Here is a 23,652-nt window from a genome sequence, read left to right as displayed (position 1 = left end):
AAAATTTGGGAGGTAAATGGAAGATGGTAATCCAGTTTGCAAAGTCTCCTTAGTACCTTGGAGAATGGTAGAAAGCAGATTTTCTTTGAGAACATTGTTGTTTCTTAGACAAAGACATTTAATAAATTTAAAAGAAGTTAACATCTTAAATATCTTTAAATAGTCAAATATATATCACTTATTTAATATGGAATATATTTTCTCCAGGAATACAAACATCATCCTTTCTAATTCATTTTTTTTTTTCAAAAAATTAAGCCTCTATTTATCAACTCTGCTACACAGTAGAAACACTTGAGGAAGTTGTTTTAAAAAAATCTTTACAACTGAGTCCCACCCAGAACCGATTAAATAAGATTCTTTCAGGTTGGGCTCAAGTAATCAGTTTGTGATTTTATTGTGCATCAAAATTTGAGAACTGACAAACTTCCTCTACGTCTCCACCACCACCTATTTCAGATAGGCAAAGGGACATTTCAGTGTTATTTTTGTTTCAATCTTCAGAAGGATCAATTCGTTGACTTCATACTTAAATGATTTTTTACCGCGGACCTCGTACATGTGACTCAGGCACTCAACTACAGAGCTATACCTGCTTCACAAATTTAAATAAAATTTGACAACCTGAAATAGTTATGGAAATTTAGGTGCAAGAGGTATAATAGAAAGAAGTGGCTCTCTGATAACTCCTCTTCAAATCATTTATGGTTAGAATGCAGGTTGTAGATACCAGCCCAACTTGTAAATGCAAATCTCTACAAATGGGCCCTGGATGGTGCTATACATCGAGGACATTCTTGCTACTTATTTCTGTGGTTCCGGATGTTTCCATTAAAGGGAAAGGGATTAAAGATAAGGAAATACTACTTTCAGGATGGAAAAAGAGACAAAATAAGTTGAACAAAATAAATCTTATAGAGTTCTCTTTTTATCTGTAACTGATCAATTACATGGATTACACGGACCCAGCCTGTGTAATTTCACTATGAAATTTAATGTTTCTGTCAAAAATTATTTAAAATATTTCATTTTGTTTTATCTCTTCTCTTTGGTAAAAGATCTTGGAGGTTTCTGAAGGATCTCAAAAAATGGTTGTGCCAGTTTATTTCTCTTATTTTTTTTCCCACGTTCTCTGACCACACGAGGTCACATCACATAGTCTAAAGAATCAGTTTACTTACGCAAACTCAGGCAAGAAAATTACATACCGCATTTTTTCAGTTCATGAAAAATCATGTCTAAGCTCTTTGAAACAAGTCATTGGTAAAACGCACATGTATCACCCCATCCTCACCGACCTACAAGGAAGCCACACCCTGGCACCACTTAGTGTTAGTGTCTATGGGAGGGGCTGAGGATCACTCTTAATAGAAAGTCTCAACACTTAGGACAAAACGTCTTTGTAATTCTATGTAAATGTTACATCTGTCTCCAACTTGAAGTAGATTCGGTTAAACTCATCATTAAATGTGTCTCTTTCTAACCCTGAATGTGGGGGGGATGAGTTACTGATTGTGACTTTAACTGGTTAAATAAATGTAGGTCCTATCGTTAAAATAAATGATAAATATTATTTCTCTTGGCATATCACAGAAAAACAAAAGAAGCATTTAGATGAGCTTGTTTGGGTAATTGCTCATTTTTCAAAAACCAATAACTGAAAAATCCAATTGGTTAAAATAAAGTTCAATAAATCTAAGTTAATGCACTATAGAACAATCTATTTTACAGATTAACATTAAAAGCTTGCCTTTTGTTATGTCGTGCCCATATTCTTTATCTTTTCAATAGTGACTGAAATTATATTTTATGTATACTTGGGTCTTAATCTCCATACAGGCACCTCACAGAAAATACTTTTCAAGTCCTGAATATGATTATGGGCTGTAAGAGAAACAAAAACTTTGGTCAAGGAATAACTTTTCTATATATACAAAAAATGTTACTATTTTAAATGAGGACATTTAAATGGTAAGTTTTCACACTTGGCTAACTAGAGCCACTGTGATATGATCTGCCTGACTAAAGATTGTGAAAAATCCATATCACTTAACCTCACTCTACCTCAGTTTTCTTAGTATCTAGCTTAGAGTGTTGTGATATAAGCATTAAATCAAAAGAAAAAAAAATATTTTTCTATATCTGGCCAACCTTGGTATTTTGTTACATTTCATTTTGTAAACTTCAGTCCTTCTTTAGATGGGTACGAGTGTTTTTTTCAGAACAGAGGCAGGTATGCAGTTTTCCAGCACACATATGGAAAATGCCAAAGTAATCACCCCCCCAAAAATTTATTTTTATTCGGGATATTTTTTTCAGAAGATCAGATAATACAATCAAATTCCTGATTCACATGCATGAATATGTGTATATACATACATAAAAATACATACACACTTGTTTTATGTATACATAATCATTGCTGCAGATTTTTAAAAGCCGCAGGTTTCATTGGAAAGGGATTTCAAAATTACAAGCATTTATGGAGAGAGCTTAATAACTGATTTATATATTACCCTACACCTGGCTACTTTTTAAAAATTGTGGAGTTTGCCTAATTACATAATATTTTAGTTCTGTGTTTTAAGTTTCTGTTGAGGATTCTTTTTCAAGTCTATTGCTTCATTGCACACTCCATAGTTGCAATGCCTGCTTCTCTCTGATTCAAATGAAATTTTTCTTACTCTCCTAGTTAGAATTAATTATTCTGCTTTCACTGCTCTGATAGCACAATGTTTGCAACTCATAGACCTTGATCATACCTAAATACAGTGATATCTGCACATGTCTTTCTCTTCTAGGAAGATACCTCTGCATAGATCATCCATCTGCTACACAGTATTCACTATGTAGAGTAATATTTCTAGAAAATTCATTTGTGATGACAGTCTATGCATGTTACTTCTTACCGGTAATTTAACTTATTTGAAAGTTAGAAAAAAAATAGATATATTATAGAGTGCTAATTAAGTGCTTAGTGCTCAGCTAAAACTTTGTTTTCCATCTATGTGCCAAGACCTGATAGTCACTGGGATGAAAATTTGAAATGGTCCAGTCCTGACCTTATCGAGGTTGCAGATTAAATGTCTGTAAAGAGAAATCAAGAAAAAAAAAAAACATGCTGTGTCCTTTCTTTTTTTTTAATTTTTAATTTTAAAAAAAATTTCTCTCCCTTACAACCTCCCCCAGTTGTCTGTTTTCTGTGTCCATTTGTTGCATGTTCTTCTTTGTCCACTTCTGTTGTTGTCAGCGGCATGGAAATCTGTTTTTCTTTCTGTTGCTTCATCTTGTCACGTCAGGTCTCCTTGTGTGCAGCAACATTCCTGGGCAGGCTGAACTCTCCTTCACGCTGGGTGACTCTCCCTATAGGGAGCACTCCTTGCACGTGGGGCTCCCCTACACGGGGACACCCGTGCGAGGCACGACACTCCTTGCGTGCATCAGCACTGCACGTTGGTCAGCTCCACACCCGTCAACGAAGCCCAGGGTTTGAACCACGGACCTCCCATGTGATAGACGGATGCCCAGCCACTGGGCCAAGTCTGCTTCCCCAACATGGTGTGTTCTTTGTAGTAGATAAGACCATCTTTATTTTCAGTATTTGGAAATCCATACTGTCAATAGATTGTTTAAAGATAAAGATCTTGAAGATGCTTGGAATCAAAGGTCACATGAGAGTATGCCTTCGCTATGTTTAAAGAGTTTGTGATCAAAGGAATAAGCCAGGAGATTTGATTTGCCTTTTTCATAAAATGGCTATATCTAGAGCAGTAAGAGGCAAACTAGTGAGGAATCTATCACACTGACCTATGCAATAATGGTGACTATCTATGGTAGAGGAATGGAAATGAAGTTCTAGATGTAATTGGGCCATAGACCTGACATGGGCTAGTAATTGAGTGGGATGCATGAAAGGAGGAGATAAAGCACAATACTCAGAAAGATGGTACTTGCATTTATTTTTTCAGTGTGATGGAAAGGGCAAGAGGAGGTGTTATTTAAGGTGGCAGCTAAATTGGTTTGTTTTTCAACATCCCAAATATTGGATATCTGCCATAAAATAGGGTCTTTATCCAGTAGGTGATTCCACAATTGAATGTAGAACTTAGGGAAGACATCAGAAGGAAGATGTAGGTTTTTTACATCATAATCATGCATAGCAATTGAATACTGGAAATCGATTTAGTTAACTGATGAGAAAGAATGTGTAGAATGAGGGAATATATGAATCCCAAGGTACACCAGGAATGAGAAATAGCTGTGGCATGATTTTATATATAAAAGAGATAGTAAAAGTACATATGCCTTTTTGAGAACCATGTTTTTTTCCATACCTGTTTTACTAGTACAAAGAGCAGAATATGAATGTAGTTATGTATATTAAGAACATTGAATACTCCAGTGATCTGTTAGAGCTGACTTCTACTGTTTGCAAAAGCTAACTATTAGATTTTCAGATTTCTCCTAGTCAGCTGTTAAAAACAGACATTATTAAATATTAATTATATAAAATTTCAATTAAATAAGCTATATTAAAGGAAAACATGGCATGTATTCAGAGCTTCCTAATTATTTTACTACATTCTGCTATTATCTATACCCTTGAAGAAAATGTGTCTTTTGAATTTTTATGCTGGAAATACTATATAATAGTATGCAAATACCCATCTCTTCCCAATTTCACTTTCAGTGATATCACATTGGTAATTTAAAATGGTAGTATTTATACCATGGACACTGGCAAAATCAGGGATTCCCAGTGATTAGTGAATAACAAGCTTTCTCTGTGTGTATGAGTGTGATATGTGTGTATATATATGTATGTGTTAAGTAGTTAATACAGACCTATTGGTCATCATATATAATATACATGCCATACATGATTAAAGGTTTACTTATCTCTTTTATTGTTTGTGGGGTAGAGCTAGCTACATGTTAAAATGTTCAGAAAAGCTAAAGTAATAATTTAAACAAATAAATTTGCAAGTCTGCTGAGGCTCAGGGCTTGCAAGTTTATTTAATTTATTACTTCAGCTTTTCTGAACAATGTAACATGTAGCTAGCACCACACCAGGGAGCCAAGTGTGCCTACAACTGCAAGCAGGAGAATTGCATCCATTATCCATGTGGAATCTAAGCTCCCTCTCAATATAAAGGTGGAGTGGACATCACCATCCCAGGGTCCACAGGATGGAGAAATAGAGTATGGATTAGAGTGGACTTACTGATATTCTACTGTGGAACTATTGTGATTAGTAATGGAAGAAATTGTAGCATCGATGTGGAGAAAGTGACCATGGCAGCTGCTAAGGTTAGGGAGAGGGAAGAAGAGATATCATGTGGGAGCTTTTTCAGGACTTAGAGTTGTCCTGGGTGGCACTGCAGGGACAGATGCTGGATATTGTATGCCCTGCTATGGTCCACTGGTAGACTGGGGGAGAGTAAACTACAATGTAAACCATTACCCATGTGGTACAGCAGTGCTCCAAAATGTATTCACCAAATGCAATGAATGTCCCACAATAATGAAAGAGGTTGTTGAAGGGAAGAATGAGGTGAGGCAGGTGGGGAGTATATGAGGACCTCATGTTTTTTGAAAGTAATATTTTCAAAATAAATAAATGAAACCACAATGCCAAAAATAAATAAATAAGTAAATTTGTTCAATTAATGGATCATTCTGAAATTACATTTTATTAATGATTTATTTAATTTTATTATAACATATCAAATGTGACTATTTTGAAATATGCAAATTAAATTTAAAAATCTACATATGGCATTTGTATGTGTGCTAGTACCTGATATATAAAAGCACTCAATAAATGTATGAAATAAGCATATGATATCTGGGAAGCCTGGATATTACTATGAGAAGATTTAATGAAGGTTTTTCTTAGGATATTAATTTAAAACAAAACAAAACAGCTATTTACCTAGTTTTACTGGTCAAATATGAGAATATAAGTCTATTCAAGAAAGTGCAATTATAGGTTTTTAGTATAAAATTATAGCAGAATCATCACACCATATTTAATGTCACAGATCATAAAAAACAAATGCTATATAAAAAGGTAGAAAGTTAAAGATGACAGAAATCTAAAAAAACACTTCAGATGATCAATGCAGATAAGAAAGTTTTGAAATTACATTATTAAAACCAAGAATTTCATCCCCATTCAGGGTGATCAGTGTTCTTTGTCTGTCTTTGCTGTTCTTTCCAGGTATCTCACTGCCTTGGGCTTAGCTGCAGTTAACACTGTTAAAGGTCACAATTGTAGTATCTGCTTAATTGGATAAGGAGAATTTATTTTTTTTTCAAATGTGTTAGAAATGCCAAAATTATTCTAGGACAGGAGGCAATCATGGCCCTATTCAGGAGATTAAAAACATTCAAGCAAAAAAAATTGCATTCTGCTTGATGCCTGCAGGTTTAGAACAAGCTGGATTTGTATTTCCCTTTTCTCTGCCAAAAATCTGTTGCATAGTAATTTCCAAGAACTCTACAATGCACCTGTACTCATCACAGATCAGTGATTCTCCACCTGGACTGAAGTTTTGATCATTGGCAACCCCCCAATAACAGTCACACCTGAGTAGGTGTCAACCCTAGCAATTCTGATATAATTCAGCAATTTTATAGGACCCTAGTTTGGGGGAATGTTTAAAACTCTCCAGATTATTCTAATTTACAGACAAAATTGAGAGCCATTAAGATACTTACCCTAGGAATAAGAAAAGAGTTTGAGAAGTAAGCCTGTCCTTTTTCTCCACTTTACTGCTTCCAGAAGAAAATGTTTATCAGCTAGCACAGGAGTGACCCAATATGTTTTAATTTCCTAGAGGCTGCCATAGCAATATATCAGAAATGGTTTTTGTTTTTTGTTTATTTGCAATGAGGATTTATTAAGTTATAAGCTTAAAGTTCTGAGGTTATGAAAATGTCCAAATCAAGGCTTCATCAGGAGATACTTTCTCCCCAGACTGCAGCTGTGCCTGATCATGAATATGGCTGGGCACAATAGAAGTGCTTGCCAGCCTCTGCTTGTGTGGTTTCTGTTCATTGCAGCTTCTGGCTCCTTTGGCTTTCTCATTCAGCTTCTGGGTTCCTCTCTGTCACTTCAGCTTTTTTCTGTATATGTGACTCTTTATTTTTCTGTTTATAATAGACTCAAAGAAGAGGGTTAAGACCCACCCTAGTCTAATCAAAAACATTTAACTGAAGTAATTTAATTAAAAGTTCCCATCTACAACAGGTTTATGAAAAAAGGAATGGATTAGTTCTAAGGACATGATTTTCTGGGGTCCACAAAAGACTCAAACCACTACAGACAGGTCTGTTTTTCCACTTCTTGTCTATCATTAGCTAGTCATTTTGTTTTCTGTACCATCTGTATTTTATTCAATGTCCCAAACATGTTTTATACTCTTATATGATCATAGTTTTATTTGAAATAAAAATGAAGAGATGGCTCTAAAGCATTTTGGATATAGCAATGCATTCAAGGAATTTTGCTTGGATTTGGTTTTAGCATTAGGATATAGATCATGAAGCCTTGTATAATTATTCCACCATAGATATGGCATTTCTGTGGTAAGGATTATATTAATTAAAAATATGACATATTTCGCAGGTTGATACATGAATATATATATTGCATTTGCACATAAATGTTTATATGTTTGTATAATTTATAAGGTCTGAATTTAAACTGGTAACTATAAAATTGAACTCACAAGGACTCTGTGGTGTGTTTTTATTACAGATATGTGAGATTATATTTAGGAATGGTTTGAAAGTGTATCCAACTATGGTTTTATTTATTCATCATCCAGGATAAATATTTGATGAGAAATGTACCTATATAACTTAATTACTGGGATTTTAAAAATTTCTTTCAAAAGCATTTTTCAGTCACCTATGGAGATAATTTAATCCTTCTAAAATTAAAACACATATTTCTAAGAAGTCATTTATAGTCAGAGAAAACATCACTACTGAATATTTTCAGTGTCATAAGATAATGCTCACTAGGTTCTATTTCCTTGATTTTCATTAGAATTATTAGGACATTCACCACATGGTAATGATTTCATTATCTTGCCAGTGTAACAAACATTAGATAATTTTAAAGGTATTTTAAATGGGCATCTACTTGTCATTTGGCTGGTAACAGGCTAGAGAGACTCCAATATCCTTCCATTAATTTTCAGTCTGATGGTCATTTTTGCTTTGAAACTAGAAATTCTTGTTTAATTTTCCCTGTGTCTCTTTTTATCCAGTAAAAATTCTTAACCATTTAAGAGGTCTATTTCCTTATAACACTTGAAATTAAAAGGGCATCTAATATGCATTTAATAAACTTACTGTATCATTTTAAGTTGTCAGTCCCTTTTTCCTTCCTTCACTGACTGATTTTTGAGGCTTTATCTTGAGGCCACTTGGAATCCAGTAAAAGCTTTTAAAGTGAAAATTGATTATAATAAAAGTTTAGGAAGATAAATCTAGTAGTGATAGAGAGGGTAGGATTGGGAGAAAATAGACATTAGAAGAAGACAAAACTGTTGGAAAATAGTACTGCATTCTTGGCAAGAGATGATGAGATACTAGCAATGAGAAAAAAGAAGGGATGATTTGAGAAACACAAAGGAGGCAAAATTTGGATGATTATGTGAGGAAGTGGAGATGACATGAATAGATTTTTTTAAGGAAATCGGCTCTGATGAGGAAAATAATGGTTAAATTTCACTGGAGGATTCTTTTTTAGGATGAAAGAAGCTTGAGCACATTTTGAATAAAAGGGAAAAGTAGGAGTGAAAAAAGAATGAAGACAAAATAGATATATGTAACAAGGATGCAGAGTTCTAGAAGGAGCAACAAAGACTATTTCTTTAATCACAAGATGACTAGTTGGGCATGAAAATCTGTAGAGATATACTACCTTCTGAGATGGTAGACAAGTTGGTAAAGATAAATGAAATAAGGACAAATTTTGATGTAGACTATAGGCAAGTTCAAAAGGCATGATATCCTATGACCTGTATTGTATTAGGGAAAATTAGGTCCTGACTGACACTGCCAAAGCTCTCTGACCTAGACAAATGTCTTGGAAAACCTTGATCTGCCTCCTTCACATATACATTAATTTCAATTTCTAAATCCCCTCTATACCACTCCTGTGATTATCCTGTTTTGCTTTCCAATCCTAGAAAACACATGAAGAAACACATTTTCTCACCTTCCTCAAGAGAGTTGAATTTAGGACACATGAGATTTAGTGAGATGAAGTACTGCTTCATAAGACAGCAAAATAAAAGCAATCATTGTACTGAAAGATGATATAGACTAAAAATAAAATTTCAATAGTTGCTTAGTAAATTTAAATATAATCAAGCAAGCCTTAAGTTTAGCAATAAAATGCAATAGCATTAAATTCACTGAATTCACTAGTTTCTTATTTCTTAAAATAGCATCTTCTCAATTGTATCACTGATGTGGAGACAGTGACCACGGTAGTTGCTGAGGGGAGGGAAAGGAAGGAAGAGATATGATGAGGGGACATTTTTTGGGACTTGGATTTGTCCTAAATGATATTGCAGGGACAGATGCTGGACATTATATATCCTGCCATAACCCACTGAATGGACTGTGAAAAAGTATAAGCTACAAGGTAAATTATAATCCATGCGGTGCAGCAGTGCTTCAAAATGTATTCACCAAATGCAATGAATATGCCACAATGATGAAAGAGGTTGATGTGGGAGAAGTGGGGGTTGGAGTAGGGTGTGGGGTATATAGGAACCTCTTAAAATTTTTAATGCAACATGACCCTACCCGTGGATCAGTCGAACGAAGACCTGAGGGAGGGAGTGGGAATGAAAAAGGAACAAGAGACTCAAAGAAAGGAGACAAGACAGGATTCTGATCAAGTCTCATTTATTGAGGGTCAATCAGGGGTATTTATAGCCAGGGATGAATGAGGTGGTACATACTGACAACACATGTGTCAGTAAATGATTGGTTAACTAGATTTTGATTCTCGTGCCACACGCACGTGCAGATGGTTATTTAGCAATGTCTGTGGAAAAACTTTCCTGCTCTTTAGGGAATGCCCAATTGGAGCCTGGGGGAGTGGCGTAAGAATAGAAACTTAATTGCTTCAGCGAGGGTGGGGAAAGGAAACGTAACCGGGTTAGTATCTAAAAATAGAGCTTAGCAACAAGATGGCCAATACAACACCTGTGTCAGAGGCAGCTTCCCACAGCAACATTTTTTTTTGTCATCTATGTGTCAAAAATAAGACAAAAAAAGCATCTTCTTAAAGATAAGGACAGGTTCTAATGTCCTCTGTGTGATTAGCATTATAGTGTATGTTGAAAGAAGTTAAAATGTGTGGTTCTGGTATTGGTTAATATTGATTTCCAGTGGTCTTTGTAGGGCATTAGCAAAGGGCACCCTCTTTGTACTGGGGATTCTCTCTTTTACATCACCGCTCTTGGTATTTTTCACCAAAAGTCAGATACCCAATGCCCAATGCCAAGAATCATGCAGAAGATCTTGGAACTCGGAATTCAAAAGACAATTAGAAATTCTGGTTTCTGCCAGTTATTTAATAGTTATGTGAAACCTTGAACAATTGAACCTAGTATCTTTGATCATTTCTTAGTGAAATAGAGCTAGCTATAAAAATTCAGAGTATAATAAACTGAAATATATATATATATATATATATATTTTGTGTATGTGCTAAGTGCTAAGTTTATAGCATTTTATCTGGCATTTAGCATGGCTAGTGTTTAAGTGCCTAGACTATGAAGTCAAACTGCGTATGTTCGAATCTGGACTCTGACACTTATTAGCTAGGTAATAATGGAAACTTTTTAAACCAATTCCTTATCAGTAATGTAGGAATAATATTTCCTCAAAATGTTGCTATGAAACTGCATTATTATAAGTTCACTAGCACATGTTCCTTAACATAAATTTTTAAAAAATTATAATTTCAGAAATCCAAGAAATACACAAACACATGCACATATGCACACATATACATGTACATACATACATATATAAACACACACAAATATATCCTCACTATATATACACATATACATCAATATCTATCTAGTCTCTATATCATTGTACGTGTTTTATATACATAGAGCAATAAATAATGACATGAATATTGCATATTTAACTCAGTGAAAATGATATCTTTGTATAGTATATGCTGCAATGGACTTCAGATAAATAAAACCATGAATTTATTAGTAACACTGGTTGACTAAAATATCACTCTCCCGGGTTTGTCATGCCTTGTTCTGTTTTTGTTTTTGTTTTTGTTTTTTTAGGAGGTACCAGAGATTAAACCCAGAACCTCATACATGGGTAGCAGGAGCTCAACCACTGAGCTACATCTGCTCTCCCAATGAGAGTTTGCTTTTGTTTGTTTGTTTTTAGTAGGTATTAGGAAATGAACCCTGGAACCTTGTACATGGGAAGCAGGTGCTCAACCACTTGAACTATATCCACTCCCCAGTCCTGCATTAAATACCTGTCACAGATCCAGCTAATTGAGACTACATCAGCTTGGATATAGTTTAGGCCCTAATGAATATTTTAAAACATTAAACGAGTATGTGAGATTGTGTATGAGTAAGAGACATAGTGAAGAAAGGAAGGAAGCATACTGTATATGAACATTATACCAATTTTCCAATTTTAAGTATTGCAATTATGCAGTTAACCTGAAAAGGACAAGTCTATGTAAACAATGTTTCTATTAAAAATCATTTATACCTGAAAATATTACTAACTGTATGTCTTCTGAATTATTGTTGCTTTCTTACTAACGACTCTCCCTTCTTCCTAGCTCCTTAACCCATATGACTGATGCATGTCTTTTCAAAACCACCCCTTTTTTTTTAATTATTTATTTATTTTTAAAAATTACATTCAAAAAATATGAGGTCCCATTTAACCCCACCACCCCCACCCCCCACCCCCCACAGCAACACTCCTACTTCTTGATGGTGTCTAGCGCAGTGCTTGCCCTTACTACCTTCATTGGTTTGTTAATAATAAACCAAACTCTATAAACTCAAACTCTAAAAGAATCACTTCCAATACTCCATGAAAATCTCAAGTTTTCATCTGATCATATTTCCCTTGTTATAGAAAAGAAAATATACATGACTTTTTTTTTTTTTTTTTACTGCAGGTATGTATCTGGTAGTATTTGACTGATAAGCTTTGAGAGATGTAGGCCTAAATTTAAATTTCTTATTATTTTATAAATATCCAAAATGAATTACCAGCATTGTTTTTAAGTATTTTATATATATCCATACAATGAGTTTTAAGTGTAATATTCCCATTTAATTTTCAATAATGATGTAAGCCAAACACCAGGCCTTATCTTGAATAAAGCAACAGACATAGCTAATGATGATTTCTCATGCATATTTCTTTATTTTCAGAGATTTTCCCCAAATAAGGTATCTAGAGGGGAATATTTATTCATTGAAATTACGGCTAAAATGAAATTAGCTTTCTTTTTGTTTTTTTCAATCATACTTTTAAAGTTTAGTGGTCTTTCTGAAATCATATAACAGTGGTTTTATGAGCAGGAGTAGTCTTACTGTTTTTCTTTTGCTTGCTTTTAGTTTGTTTTGTGTTTTTCAAATAGATATCATCCCATAAACACAGTATATAAACATATCTGAAAGTAGATCTGTGCTCATTTCGGAGGAGAATTGGGGCTGCTCACCTTCCCCCTTGCTCATAAGTTGTCTGTGACACTTCTGCAGAAACACATAATTGTCATCTATTTAAGTGTGAAATGCATTTTTAGAATGTTAATGCCATATTTCCTTAAGTATTTACTGTGCATTCACCTTTTATTTTATCCAATTGTGCAATATTTATGATGATAAATTTAATATGCATAGCCCTTTATAGTTATTGATAGGAGATATTTTATTTGATCATCACAATAAATAGAGCAGATCTTATTTTAACCATTGTATTTAAAGAGGAACAAAAATCTGTACACAGCCTTCTTATCCCAAGTCCCTTTGCACAAAACCATACTCTCAAGTGTATATTATTCAGACTCTCAGATATAAAATAAAGAGTAGACAATCTTTAAATATACAGTACTTCTTATACTCTCACAACACTGTTAAATTGTACTGAGCACTTGCTCTGGGCCCATTTGGACCCAGAACTCCATGCAGAAGTATTATTAGTATCTTCATGTTATATGTGAGAAAACCAAGAACTCAGAAAGGCTAGTAACCTACCATAGATCTGACAACTAGATCATCAGCTACTGGGGTTTTCTAGAGGGGTGGATCTGGCTTTCAATCTGAGAACCCAACTATCGCTTCAGATCTGAAGATGTGGTTCCAATATCAACCCACTGCATTCGTGAATGCATGTAGGAATGCATTTGAAAATTGTCCTTTAGCCCACCTCCTATGTATCTGTAAAAAGTTAATAAACATACTTTAAGAAAGTGTCAACTAAGTAATAGTGTACAACTGCAAATGTTTAAGGGATTTGAAGGTTAAAATGAACCAGAAGATACATACTACATTGTTCTTCAAGAGGCATGAGGCAGCAGGAAAGTTGGTTCTCACTGGATGTGGTAAACCAATGCTTACTTTGTGTTGTCCATTGGATCTTCAGAGCTTATAATACCATTTGGGGCAAAAAATAACACCAAAAGCTTATGAACTTTAGCGAATGCCTACCAACTCCAGATTTTTTGACACTTGGAGCAAACTCAGCATGAGAAGATAATGCCTTTGTTAAGGAGAAAACAGTGGAGATAGTGCTCAGATATTCCTAATAAAGCTCCTTTCCCTATTTCAGTGAAAAAGACCAGTAGTTCAAAGGAATAAAGTGATTTTCCCTTTTAGTTTTCTCAAGATCTCACAGCCCATGTTCTTGCTACTGTATTATAATAGCAGTATCTATGGATGCAATGTACCCGTTGATTATATGCAAAGATAATATTCAGTTAACTACAGAAAATAAGACTATGTAATGTGGTCATTTTTATCCTAGTAATTAGGAGGATAATACTGTGAGTTTGATTATGCTGTAAATCCACAAGCAGTAAGATTGTCTTAGACCTTCAACATCCCTTTCCTAGGTCATGTATTGAACAGATAATTTTAAAATTTTTGAGTGTACCGAACACTTCTTGGGACTGCATCACACTTTAATTTAGTCATTGCACTTATAATAAAGATATTATTTTTATACTCAAGGAGGGTGAATATTAGAATTTTAGAAGCTACCTTCTAAGCAGTGTGTGCTTATTTTGTTCTTCAAGGAGATACAAAATGGGCTTAGACTTGCAAAAGATATATTGGAGGAAAACGATTGTGAGGGAAAATGGGAAGGGAATGGGAAGAGGCAGGGAGAGTCATCAGATTCCAATGCAACCTGACCTCTCTGGAGGAGTGTGGAAAGGAAGAGAGATTTAGAAATGATAAGTCTTAGACTACAGTGCAGTCATGGGAAACGTTTGGCAAAGTTATTGGGGAGTGTTTGAGTCAAAGTGATTTAAGGGGAGTCTGCCTCCCAAAATCCAGGCTTTGAGAAAGGCATCAGGGAAACAGTTACAATTTGGGTTCATTGTCTAATAGTGGCATGCACCCTTATTTGTCTTTACATCTTTTAACCTGTTATTAGGTACACTGCTACTAGGTGTTTAAACTTTTAGACATTTTATAACTTCCTGACAAATTCACATTTTGCTATTTTGCAGTTCTTTATTCATCCTTGTCAATTCATCTTGTCCTGCTGTCTAATTTGACTGATATTAGATTATCCACCCCAGACTTCTTGTGACTTCAGTTATATGGTATATCCTATACAACTCTTTTATTCTTAACTCATCTTTATATTCAAAGTGGCTTTCTTATAAAGAAAAGGAAGATGCTTTTTATCCAATCTGAAAGAAGTACCTTTTAATTAGAATATTTATATAATATAGGCTAATTTAGATAAATTATACTAATTATCAAAATAGCTAATTTTATTTCTAAATTCTTGTTATTGTTTTCTCTTTTATCCATCTGTCCATGGTTCATTTCTTTCTACTTTTCTTAACAATTTTGTTTTTAACAGTTATGGTTCAGATATAAAACACAAACCATCCTATTTGTCCAGTTAATACATACAATAAAGTATTTGTTAATATATTCACAGGATTATGTAAGCATTACCAGACCTTAAATTTAGAACATATTTATTCCCCTTAAAAGAAACCTAATACCCATTATGAGGCGCATACTATCCTCCTTCCCATATCACACTTTACCCCTGACCTTGGGCAAATTCTAATCTATTTTCTGTTTTTATGGATGTGCTTATTCTGGACATTTAATATAAATGGATACATATAAATATGACCTTTGCAAATGGCTTCTTTAATGTAGTGATGTTCTCGAAGTTTACGCATGATATAGCACCTATCAACACTTCATTCCTTTTTTTTTAAGTTAAATTAATTCATTGAAATATATCACGAACAAAAAAACATATATAAACAGTAAGTGCACACTAACAGTTGTGAACCTATAAAACAAACACATACAACACCATAGAGGACTCCCATAACCCACCCCACCACCAACACCTTACATTGTTGTCAAACCTTTTTAACTAATAATGAAAGAGCATTGTCAAAATATTACTACCAGACAAAGTATTTTTCCCCAACCTTATTATTATCTTTATATCATTTATATATGAACATACATAAGTAAGTGTATAGTAAAAGTTGTGAACCTACAAAGCAAAAATGCATAATGTCATAGAGGGTTCCCATACATCAACCCTCTACCAACACTTTGCTCTGTCATGAGACAATTGTTATAAACTATGAAAAAATATTGTCAAAATCTCACTACTAATTATAGTCCTTATCTTACATTTGGTGTGTTTTTCCCCCAACCCACCCTATTATTATTTTTTAAATATGTTTTTTATGACAGAAGTTGTAAACTTTTAAAACAATCATGCACATGTGTAGAATTCTCAAACAACACCCCTCTATCAACACACCACACTGTGGTGGAACATTTACTACAGATAAGATAATATCATCTGATTGTTACCATGTCCATAGTATACATTTGGCTCATATTTTCCATACTGCCCCTTTATCAACAACATATCTTTGGTACAGATGCAAGAATATTATATTATTACTGCTAACTGCAGTCCATAGTCACTCCAGTTGTATTTTCCCCATGCATTCCTAACAACCTGCAGTAGTGATGCACATCTGCTCTAGCTCACAAAGGACACTCTTGCATCTGTACCATAAACCGAAATTCTAATCTACCTCTTGGTTTACTGTGCTATTCAGTTTCTAGATTTGTTTCTAGCATTCTCTCAACTGGCATTTATATAGCTAGACTACCATTTTCAGCCACATCCTCATTTATAAATTAGCTATTACTCACTATTTGTTACAATCCATTCTATAATCTCCCAACTTTTACAGTAAAGCTAATTAAAACTTCTACATACAGTAAACTTCAGTAGCCCATCTCAGCTCTCCTATCTCTTTTAAGAATCCACCAGCTACCACCAGGTTTTGAAGATATTTTCCTACAATTTCTTCTAGAAGCTTTATGGTTCTTGCTTTTATTTTTAGGTTTCTGATGCATTTTGAGTTAATTTCTGGACAAGGTATGAGATAGAGGTCCTCTCTCCTTCTTTCAGCTCCTCTCTCCTTCTTTCAGCTATGGATATCCCGTTCCTTCAACACCATTTTGCTGAATGTACTGTTCTGCCTGAGCTCTGTGGGCCTGATAGGCTAGTCAAAAATCACTTGATCATACATGTGAGGGTCTGTTTCTGAAACATCAATTTGGCTCCATTGGTCTATGTGTCTGTCATTATGCCAGTATCATGCTGTTTTTACCACTGTAGCTAGGTAGTATGATTTAAAGTCTAGAGAAGAAGGTTTGCTTTTCCTTTTTATGATGTTTCTGGGTATTCAGGACCCCTTACTCTTCCAAATAAATTTGATAACCATGTTTTCAAATTTTAAAATGCTGTGGAAGTTTTTATTAGGGTTGCATTAAATCTGTATATCCATCTGAGTAGAATTGACATCTTAATGATGTTTAGTCTTGCAATCCATGAGCATGGAATGTTCTTCCAATTGTTTAGGCCTTTTTTTCTTTCTTTTAACATGGGGTTACAGTTTTCTGAATACAAGTGCTTTACATTGTTGGTTAACTTTATTCCTAACTATTTGAGTTTTATCTGTCATATTTTATTTTCACTACTCATTTTACACTTTTAATTACTTTAATTGATATAATCTTCATTTCTAGATTTTCTTCCAGGCTTCTCTCTTCTGTCTTTTCTTTTCAGGCTCTAGCACATACTTTAACATTTCCTGAAAATCTGATCTCTTGCTTAGAAATTCTCTCAGTTTCTCTTTATCTGTGAATATTCTAATCTCGCCCTCAGTTTCGAAAGACAGCTTGCTGGATGTAAGATTCTTGGCTGGAAGTTTTTCTTTTGTAATATCTTAAATACATCAGACCACTGTCTTCTTGTCTCCATGGTTTCTGGTAAGAAATCAGCACTTAATTTTATTAGGTATCCCTTATATGTTATGCATTGCTTCTCTCTTGCTGTTTTCAGAATTCCCTCTGTCTTTGGCATTTGATATTCTAATTAGTATGTGTCTCAGAGTTGATGTACTCGGATTTTTTCAGATGGGAGTATGTTGTGCTTCTTGGACATGGATATCTATGTCCTTCAATAGGGTTGGGAAATTTTCTACTATTATTTCTTTAAATATTCTTTCTGCCCCCTTTCCCTTCTCCTCTTCTTCTGGGATACCCATGCCATGTATGTTTGCATGCTTTTTGCTGTCTTTTAGCTCCCTGAGACTTTGTTCAATTTTTTTCCATCTTTTCTTCACCTGTTCTTTTGTATGCTCACTTTCAGAGGCCATTTCTTCAAGCTCACCAATCCTATCTTCTGCCTCCTCAAATCTGCTATTATATGATTCCAGTGAATTTTTAATTTCATTTATTGCACATTTCATTCCCATAAGATCTGCTATTTTTCTATGACTACTTTAAAATTCTATTTTGTATTCATCCAGTGTCTTATTAATATCCTTAATCTCTTTAGCCATGTCATTGAATTTATTAAGGAGATTTGTTTAAACATTTTTGATTAGTTGTCTCAACTCTTTTATGTCATCTGGAGGCTTATCTTGTTCCATTAAGGGGGCCATAGTTTCCTATTTCTTAGTGTGGACTGTAAATTTTTGCTGGTATCTTGGCATCTGGCTTAGTATTTATTCTGGGTGCAGTTTTTCTCTTTAGTTAGGGCTTCCTGCCCTTTCTGCCTTGCTGGTTGTACAGTAGGAGCCAAGGATGTAATTGGTGCTATAACCTATGGAGGCTCAAGCTACCCTAATTGCCCCAGGGACCGATGAAGCTTCTCCCAACTTTCTCCTTCACTAGAGGTAGGGACAGAGTCACAGCCATGTGGAATAAGACCAATAATGCAGGACTAGACTGTGCTTGCCCAGAGAGACTTATGGGGCTTCACACCCCTTTCTCCTCTGCCTGGGGCGGGGATGGAGCTGCAGGTGTGGGCATCAATCTATGCAGTGTGGGTCCAAGATGACCACAGCTGCCCCCTTAGACTTGCAATTATTCAGTTTGTGCCTACCAAAGGTACTCACAGATACCTGAATAGGTTGGTGCAGGGCTCACCTGCCTCCTCCCTGCCAGAGACTTGGCTTCAGCTAGTTGGCTAGCTCTGCAGGCCAACCTGGGTGAAAGAAGCACAGAGTTAAGATGGCAGTTACTGTCTTCTTTCTGACTTAGACAGGCTCAAACTTTAGCTGCTCTTAGGATTATACTTTAGCCCACTGAATTTACTCATCAGTAGCTGAAGTTAGTGCCCAACCATCTCTTCCTTCCCCATTTTGGGGAAGTGAAGTTTTCAAATCCAGCTGCGGTACAGCTCCCTAGGTGGCTTGAGCCTCCTGTGAAGGATGGGCACTGGCCTCCATGGCATGGAGCGCTCTACTCACCAATCTTTTCTGCAGATGGGCATTCTCCTCCTTCCATTCCTTTGGGGTTGTTGCAGGATGCCCTTCTGGCCTCCTGAAGCCTCCAAACAGGGGGCTTCAGCTAGCTTCAGAGAGCTCTGGGTGTTTACTAACTGCCCTGTAGTAGGAGCTGACTCTAGGAGCTCTTAATCTGCCACCATCTTGCGGGTTGTGTCACTTCATTCCTTTTTATTTTGGATTTCCATTTTATGAATATATCAAATTTTATCCTTTTACATCCGGGTTGTTTCCACTTTTTTGCTATTATGAATAATTTTTCTATGAACATTCATAAATAAGTTTTTGTGTGGAAATATATTTTTCTTTCTTTGCAAATATATCTAGGAGTCGAATTTCTAGGACATATAGAAATTCTATGTTTATTCCAACTCAAGTCCTGAAGGGTACAAGTTGGTGAGTCCACAAGACCAAAGAATGCACAAGACAAAGAATCCAGCATACACTTTATTGGGACTTATGGCAGGAAAAAATTCCTTGATAGTGGAGGGTCAAAGGATGAAGTTAGCCTCTGCACAGAAGCAGGAAGGGAGGGGAAATATATGATGTCTCAGAACAAAGACATTCCATAGGGAGATAACAGAGTTCTGGCTAGGATCCACATGGGGTTTGGTGATATTATCTCAGGAAAGGAGCTTCTACACCTCAGAGGAGATTTGGTGTAAGAAATTCTCTCCACTCTGGGGGGTGGGGGTGGGGGTGGTTAACCTTCAGTTTAGGCCTGGGTCAGGTAGACAGCTGCTTGCTGAAGAATTAGTGGAGGATCTGGGCGGTGAACCTCCCACGATGTTTAACATTTTGAAGTAATGACAGAATGTTTTACAAAGTTACTGTACTGTTTTAAAATCCCACCAATAGTAACCCATTAGAGTTTAGATATATCCATATCTTTGTCAATTTTGTCTGTCTTTTATTTTAGCAATCCTGGTGGATTAGAAATGGTGTCACATTTGTAATTTCCCTACTGACAATTGACATTTAGTGTTTAGTGTGTTTTCATGTGCTTATCAGCCATTCGTATATCTTCCGTAGAGAACTTTCTGTTCAGATTGCTTGCCAATTTTAAAAATTGTTTTCCTATTTTATTGTTGTAAAAGTTTATATATATTCAGATATAAGTCCCTTAACCAATATAGGGTTTATAAATATTTTCTCCCATTGCACGGGTTGTCTTATCACTTTAATGATTACATAGTTTGCAGCAGAAAAGTTTTACATTTGATGAAGTCCATATAAGTATCTTTTCTTTTAGAATTCATGTGTCTAATGTTTCATCTAAGAAAGTGTTACCTAACCCGAGGTCATGAAGTTTCTCATATGCTTTCTTCTAAAATTTTTATACTTTAGCTTTTACATTTAAGACTGTGATCTTTTTTAGTTAATTTTGGCTTATGGTGTTCAATGGTGTTCCATCTTTTTTTTTTTTTTGCATGTAATACCCAAACCATTTATTAAAAGTATTATTCTTTCTACATTAAATTATCTTGCTTTCCTAGTCAAAAATCAATTGACTATAAATGAATTTATTTCTCACTCTCACATATATTCCATAAATCTATCCAACTACCCTTTTGCCAGTGCTAAATGGCATTGTTTCCTATAGCAGTATGTTTGGAATCAGTTCTCCAATTTTGTTCTTTTTAAAGATTGTTTTATCCAATTTTGGTCCCTTGCATTTCCATATGAATTTTAGAATCAGTTTATTAATGTCTAAAAAATATAAACTAGCTGGATTTTATTTGGGATGATGTGTCAGTTTGGGATTATTTTATGAATCCCAAAAAGAGAAAGTATATGTTTGTATACTAATCTATTCCTCTGGGTGTGATACCTTTGATTGTATTAAATTTAGCCTAGAGGCCTTTGAATAGATTTTGTATTAAGATTGCTTAGGGCTTTTTCTTGGACTACAGTCCATAAAATGTGACTCAGATTGAGTCCCTGCCCCCTTGCTGGGTCTCCTATATAAATGGACTCACACAATGGACAGAGAGAGGCACTGTGATTGACCCTGCTGTGACAGGGAGAGCATTGCTTAAGCATGAAGCCCACAAGTGGTTGAGCCCATGGAGCTCCTTCAATATGCTGGATAGCTTACAGCTGAACTTGGGAAAAGAGCAGAACAGCTGAGACTGATATAGAAGGCCCAGAAAGAGAAGAGCCCTAAGCCTGGTTGCTCAAAGCGGGAGCTCTAAGATATGGTAGATTCTGGAGGGGAAGGCTGGAACCTCCCCAGAGATAGGGAGCTTAACTATGTGGCAATACACCAGGATCAATAGTAGCTGATTTTAGTAAGAAAGTATCTCTAATGGTGCCTTGTTTTGGATTTTTCATGGCCGTGGAACTGTAAGCTTTTAATCCAAATGAATCCCTTTATAAAAGTCAATACATTTTCTGATACTTTGCATTAGCACCTCTTTGGTAAACTAAGGAAGATGGCATTAAATTTATATATCAAACGGGGACTATTACCATCTTAACAATATTAAGACTTCTGATCCATGAATATAGGCAGTCTTTCAAATATTTAGATCTTTACTTTTTTTCAAACATGTTTTGTAGTTTGAAAAGTACATATTTTGCATTTCTTTGTTCAGTTATTTTTTCTGTTACTATTGTAAATGCATTTGTTTTCTTAATTTCATTTTCCAAATATTCATTGTTAGTGTATAAAGATACAATTCCTGTTAGGTTTCTTTTTTAATTTTATTTAGCTTTCCATTTGATTTGAACAAAATTTTATCTTTTGTTCCTGTATGTTTTATTTAAATTGTTGTTCTAGAGTTTTTTGATTTTTAACTTATCACTGTGTATCTTTAAATCATTTCATTTTATTGAAATTCACATAAATATAAGAAATTTACATTATAACTCTAGTTTTCTCTCCTAGTTTTTCTTGCTATTTTTTCATACAACTTAATTGTGCACCTGTTAATAAGCATATAATACATTGTTGTAATTTTGGCTTTAAAAAGCCAGCTATGCATTAAACCTTTCATTCTTTCTTTTTTTTTTTTTTTATAATTTATTTTATTCCCCCCCCTTGTGGCTTCTTGATTGCTGTCTGATTTCTGTGTCCATTCACTGTGCATTCTTCTGTGTCTGTATTTATTTTTATTTATTCCCCCCTCCCCTTGCAGATTACTTGCTGTCTGCTCTCTGTGTCCAGTGCCAGCACATTCTTCTGCTTTTTTTTTTTGCTTGTCTCCCATTTTGTTGCATCACTTTGCTGAGTCAGCTCTCCAGGGTGCTTGCAGGCGGGTGGCTCTCTGCAGCATGCAGGCTAGCCTGCCTTCACAAGGAGGTCCTGGGACATTAACACAGGGCCTCTCATATGGTCGATGGGAGCTCAACTGGTTGAGCCACAGCCACTTCCTTGAACCTTCTTTTAATGAGAAAGTTTTCTTATATTTACTCACATATTTACCAATTATGGACTCTTTATTAATATGTATAAATTCACCTTTCCAATGCCCTCATTTTCTTCTACCTGAAGAATTTCCCATAACATTTCTTCCCATACTAATGTTGTGAAGATAATTTTTTTCAGCTTATATTAGTTTGAAAATACTTCATTGCATTTTAGTTTTTCAAAATTATTTCCCTGAATCTAGAAATCTAAGTTAACAGCTTGCTTTTGACTTTAGACTTTAAATATGTGATTCCCTTGTCCATTGCATAATTCTGATAAGAAATCATTAGTTATTCTGATATATTCTCCTTGTAGTGAATATGTTTTATTTCTCTGGATGCTTTTTACATTTCCTCTTTAGTACTGATTCACAGAATTTTGATAATCATGTTTTACATGTCTAATGTTTGTATGTACTTATTACTCTGGTATTTATATGTTGATTTTCATCCATTTTTAATCATAATATCTTCAAATATATTTTTCTGTCACTTTTTCTTTCCTTTCTTCTCCTGCTGAATTTCCAATTACAAATACATTGGACAAATTGACATCTTCCATGGTTATAGGGGTCTGTATTTATTTATCTTTCCTTCTTTTTATTACATGTGCTTTAGTTTATATACATTCTATTTTTATGTGCTCAAATTCACTGACACTTATTTTTCTGCATTGTTTAGTCTGTTGTTAATCCAATTCAGTGCAAGTTTCTGTTCAGTTTGTTTATTTTCATTTCAGGTATTATATTGTTTCCTATAGATTCCTTATGGTCCTTATTTATGCTCCTTATATTTATCTTTAATTTTTTCATATTTTCCTTTAAATGACTGAGTAGAGGCATAAAAAGTATTTTAATTTCTTTTTTTTTTTTTTAAAGATTTATTTATTTAATTCCCCTTCTCCCCCGGTTGTCTGCTCTCTGTGTCTATTTGCTGCGTCTTGTTTCTTTGTCCGCTTCTGTTGTCGTCAGCGGCACGGGAGGTGTGTGCGGCGCCATTCCTGGGCAGGCTGCACTTTCTTTCATGCTGGGCGGCTCTCCTTACGGGGCGCACTCCTTGCGCGTGGGGCTCCCCTATGCGGGGGACACCCCTGCGTGGCAGGGCA

At 35.0% G+C, this 23,652-nt stretch overlaps 1 protein-coding gene across 1 annotated transcript in view; it reads left to right on the top strand.

Moving 5' to 3' along the window:
• LUZP2 (leucine zipper protein 2) overlaps positions 1–23,652 on the top strand; it is a 608,759-nt gene that overhangs the window by 519,592 nt on the left and 65,515 nt on the right. The gene's annotated exons all lie outside the window — the stretch shown is intronic.

This window comes from Dasypus novemcinctus, chromosome 10, assembly GCF_030445035.2.
Source record: "Dasypus novemcinctus isolate mDasNov1 chromosome 10, mDasNov1.1.hap2, whole genome shotgun sequence".
Lineage (NCBI taxonomy): Eukaryota > Metazoa > Chordata > Mammalia > Cingulata > Dasypodidae > Dasypus > Dasypus novemcinctus.
The sequence above is the reverse complement of the archived record's forward strand: the minus strand, read 5'-3'. Positions and strand labels throughout refer to the sequence as shown.